This window comes from Papaver somniferum, unplaced genomic scaffold (genome assembly GCF_003573695.1).
Source record: "Papaver somniferum cultivar HN1 unplaced genomic scaffold, ASM357369v1 unplaced-scaffold_52, whole genome shotgun sequence".
NCBI classification, from domain to species: Eukaryota; Viridiplantae; Streptophyta; class Magnoliopsida; order Ranunculales; family Papaveraceae; genus Papaver; species Papaver somniferum.
Window position 1 is genome coordinate 1,281,934 of NW_020647860.1, and position 5,272 is coordinate 1,287,205.

At 40.5% G+C, this 5,272-nt stretch overlaps 1 pseudogene; it reads right to left on the minus strand.

Moving 5' to 3' along the window:
- Nucleotides 1-787: 787 nt before the first annotated feature.
- Nucleotides 788-887, minus strand: LOC113343054 (annotated as a pseudogene).
- Nucleotides 888-5,272: the final 4,385 nt, after the last annotated feature.

The following is a 5,272-nucleotide window of genomic DNA, read 5'->3' on the forward strand; positions in this document are numbered from 1 at the left end:
TTGTAATACCGGTGAGGCCTTGGGTATCAAAGCTCCACCGAGCTTCCCTCGCCTCTATTCAACTTACGTTAACTCGGATTGATTCCAGAGGGGTTTGCTTAAATTGTAACGAATTCCCGTTCGAAGGATTAGAAGCTGGTCTAGAAACAATCTAAGTGGAGCCATCATGCTTTTTGTTTGCTAGAAATCAATAGGTTTGATTTGGTTGAGTCGGCCTTGATCTGTGTTTGCTTACCCTTCCAATTTAGAAAATTCTATTGTATGCCTGAACGTAAAAGAGACGCACTAGGTAGATTTGTTAAAGAGAAACCTAGTAGTTCGAAGCGTCTCGATTACCTTAATCTAGAAAGTCCGGCTTTTGAAGAGTCTGTTTTTGAACGTTCTTTGACTGAGGAGAGAATCCATGTTGCTCCGATAGCGCCAGAAATGGCAACTTTGAAAGCTTTGTTGAATCCAACTAGGACTACCGTCCTTCGTGTATTAAGTTAGCTGAAACGGAGGCACCCTATGAACTGAAACCTGGGACCTTACAGATGCTCCCAATTTTTAGGGAAAGAAAATGAAAACCCTTATTACCATGTTAGGGATTTTGAGGAAATTTGTAGTACTCTAAGAATTAGAGGCTTAGATGATGATGCTTTGAAACTTAGGTTATTCCCATTTTCCCTGAAAGATAAGGCCAAGTCGTGGCTGTATAGTTTGGACTCCGAGTCAATTGAGACATATGAACAACTTACATCTGCCTTTTTCAATAAGTTTTTCCCTAGGCACAAAACATCGTCTATTAGGACGCAAATATGCACATTTTCACAACAAGAGGGAGAATCTTTATATAGGTATTTGGAAAGGTTCAATGATTTATTATCCCAGTGTCCTCATCATGGTTTAGAAAAGGTTAGGCTAGTTCAGATCCTTTATGAGGGTTTAGATTATTCCACAACGACCATGGTTGAGTCTCTATGCACTGGTGGATTTGAAAACCAAACTGTTGATGCGGCGATGGAATTTTTTAATGAAATCGCCGAAAAAACCCAGCAATGGGAAAATAGTAGGGCACCCCAGAAAACAATTCTTTTAAGTAGAGGAAACGTTAATAGGGTAGAAGGAGGCTATGAATCAGATGCCAAAATTGCTGCTATAGCAAAAAGGTTAGAAGCCTTAGAAGTGGGCCAGACTAGTGGTAGAGTGGAGCCTTTTTGGGAAGGCCAGAATATTGAAGAGCAGCCAATGCTCTTTATAATAACACTAGATTTGATAACCGTCAAAAGATTGACCCATATTCAGAAACCTATAATCCTGGTTGGAGAAACCATCCGAACCTTTCGTGGTCTAAGGGCCAAAGTCAAGGTCAGTTTAGTAATTCTAATGCTCCCCCAGGTTTTGGCTATACTAAGAATCCTTCAGGACTAGCTCAGTTTCAGAATCAGTCAGATAAGAAAATCCTAAGTTTAGAGGAATCTCTCGCCTTGTTAACTCAGCAAACTGCAAAATTCCAGTTATCCGTAGAACAGAGTCTACAAGCTAGTAACAGGATAGGACAAGAAAATAGTCAGGCTATTTCCGAGTTAAAAACCCAGGTTGGTCTGATAAGTGATTCTTTGAGAGAAAAAGGTAAGTTTCCTAGTCAAACACAACCCAACCCTAGAGGAGTTCATGAATTAGGTGCAAAACCATCGAATCAATTGAATGTTGTTAGAACCCTTAGAAGTGGTAGAGTTGTAGACAATAAGGTAACCATGCCCGATAGTGAACATACTGTAGTTCACCCCTCAGGATCTCACCTCTCAGGACCAGTAGCTGAAGAGACTGATAAAGTTTCTGATGATGTGAATTCGGTTCCTGAAAGGTCTGATTTTAGGCCTAGAGCCCCATTTCCTCAGCTATTAGTACCAACAAAGAAGGAATCGAACTTTAATGACATAGTGGAGGTTTTTAAGCAAGTTACCATAAACCTTCCCTTATTAGATGCAATTAGGCAAATTCCTGCTTATGCCAAGTTCCTTAAGGATATGTGTACGCGAAAGCGAAAACTTAGCGTCCATAAGAAAGCCTTTTTAGCTAGTCACGTAAGTTCAATCATTCAGAACACCACAACTCCAAAGTACAAAGACCCAGGTTCTCCTACCATTGCTTGCACAATAGGTAACTTCCGGGTAGAAAAAGCTTTACTTGACTTAGGAGCCAGTGTGAACTTACTGCCATTCCATGTATACTTACAGCTAGGACTTGGTGAAATGAAACCTACTCAGATGACACTGCAGTTAGCTGATAGGTCTGTTAAAATCCCTCGAGGTGTTATCGAGGATGTTCTTATTGAGGTCGACAAGTTTATTTATCCAGTGGATTTCGTGGTCCTAGATACCCAACCTGTCCCTGACCCAGAGAACCAGATACCTGTGATTTTAGGTCGCCCATTTTTAGCTACGTCTAATGCGATCATTAACTGTCGAAATGGTGTGATGAGTTTATCTTTTGGTAATATGACTATGGAGATGAACATTTTTAATGTCAGTAAGCAACCTCATGAGCTAGATGACACATGTGTTGAGGAGGTGAACATGATAGCCTTAGTTCAGGAGTCATTACCAAACATCTTGTCTGAAGACCCATTAGAAAGTTGTCTATCCCATTTTGGTTTAGATTTTGACGACGATAGCACTATTGAACAGGTGAATGCTCTATTAGATTCTACCCCTGTGTTAGACACTGATAGATGGAAAGCTAGGTTCGAACCGTTACCAGTTTCTGAGACTACCCTAATTCCTTCTTTAGAAGAGCCCCCAAAGTTGGACCTTAAACCACTACCCGATACTCTAAAGTATGTTTTTTAGGCCCATCTGAGACTTTACCTGTGATTGTAGCTTCCAATTTGGATAGTGATCAGGAAAGTAGGCTAGTAAATGTACTTCAAGACAATAAGGAAGCTTTAGGGTGGACTATAGCAGACATTAAGGGTATAAGTCCTACTGTGTGTATGCATCAGATTCATTTAGAGGAAGACTCCAAACCTTCTAGGGAGATGCAACGTCGACTGAACCCTAACATGAAAGAGGTAGTTCGAAAAGAGGTGCTTAAGTTGTTAGATGCGGGTATTATTTACCCAATTTCAGACAGTAAGTGGGTCAGCCCTGTTCAGGTTGTCCCCAAGAAATCAGGTATCACTGTAGTCCAGAATGATAATAATGAATTAATCCCAACCCGAGTGACCACGGGATGGCGTGTGTGTATTGACTATAGGAAATTGAACAAGGTCACAAGGAAGGATCACTTTCCCCTTCCTTTTATCGACCAATGCTAGCTAGAGCGATTAGCTGGACATAGTCACTATTGCTTCTTAGATGGCTACTCCGGTTATAATCAGATCGTTATTGCCCCAGAAGACCAAGAGAAAACCACTTTTACCTGTCCCTTTGGTACCTTTGCGTATAGACGCATGCCTTTCGGGCTATGTAATGCCCCTGCAACTTTTCAGCGTTGTATGATGAGCATATTTTCTGATATGGTAGTAGAACGGTTCTTATGGATGATTTTTCAGTGTTTGGTTCATCTTTCGATGAGTGCTTGCATCATTTGACATTAGTGTTGACTAGGTGTAAGGAAAAAAATTTAGTGCTTAATTGGGAAAAATGCCATTTCATGGTTAAATCAGGAATTGTATTAGGGCACATCGTCTCTTCAAAGGGTATAGAGGTAGACAAAGCCAAAGTTGACCTTATTAAGACTTTACAGGTCCCAAAAACCGTAAAAGATATTAGGTCATTCCTAGGGCATGCAGGTTTTTACCGTCGATTCATTAAGGATTTTAGCTTGATTTCTAGACCTCTTTGCAATTTGCTTGCAAAAGATGTTAAGTTTGTCTTTGATGATGCTTGTTTAGAGGCTTTTGAGAAGCTTAAAACTTTACTCACTACTGCCCCGATAGTCCAGGCACCTAACTGGAACCTACCCTTTGAGATTATGTGTGATTCTTCAGATTATGCTATAGGCGTCGTTTTAGGACAACGAGAAAACAAATTACTTCATGTGATTTATTATGCTAGCAAAACTCTGAATGATGCCCAAATGAACTACACAACTACCGAGAAGGAACTTTTAGCCATCGTGTTTGCCTTGGATAAGTTTAGGTCCTACCTATTAGGTTCTAAGATCATAATCTATACAGATCATGCTGCTTTGAAATACCTTTTATCTAAGAAGGATACCAAACCTAGATTGATTAGATGGATCCTATTGTTACAGGAATTTTCCCCAGACATTAGAGACAAAAAGGGTGCAGAAAATGTAGTAGCAGATCACTTGTCTAGGCTAGTTGTTAGTTCCCCTAGTGATTCCCTTCCTATAAGGGATAGCTTTCCTGATGAACAATTGTTCTCTGTTTCCCAATCACCTTGGTATGCAAATATAGTGAATTATCTTGTTACTGGTCGAACCCCTCAACATTGGGGTAAGCAAGATCGTTCTAGGTTTTTAGCCGAGGTTAAGCATTTCTTTTGGGACGATCCTTATCTGTTTAAGTATTGTCCGGACCAGATTATTAGGAGATGTGTATCTGAGAGTGACCAGTCTAGTATTATCTCCTTTTGTCATGAACATGCATGTGGGGGTCATTTTAGTGCTAAGAAGACTGCTGCTAAGATTTTGCAGTGTGGATTTTACTGGCCTTCGTTGTTTAAAGATTCCCATAGTCATTGTGTTTCTTGTGAGCGTTGCCAGAAGTTAGGAACCATTTCCCGTAGAAATATGATGCCTTTGAACCCTATTTTAGTGATTGAGGTCTTTGATGTGTGGGGCATTGATTTTATGGGTCCATTTCCTATTTCGTTTGGTTATCTTTACATACTTGTCGCTGTAGACTATGTGTCTAAGTGGGTTGAGGCGGTTCCGTGTAAACGAATGACCACAGGGTCGTAGTCCAGTTTTTGAAAGAGAATATACTTACACGTTTTGGTACGCCGCGAGCTATAATTAGTGATGGAGGTTCACACTTTTGTAATAGACCTTTTCTTTTAATGAAACAATACGGTATTACCCATAAAGTAGCAACCCCATATCACCCTCAGACTAGTGGTCAGGTAGAGGTTTCCAATAGGGAAATTAAACGTATTCTAGAGAAAACAGTTAATCCAAATAGGAAAGACTGGTCGTCGAGGCTTACTGATGCCTTATGGGCTTACCGTACTGCGTTTAAGACACCCATTGGAATGTCACCTTATCGTTTAGTGTTTGGCAAGGCATGTCACCTGCCTGTTGAGTTAGAGCATCGCCTATTGGG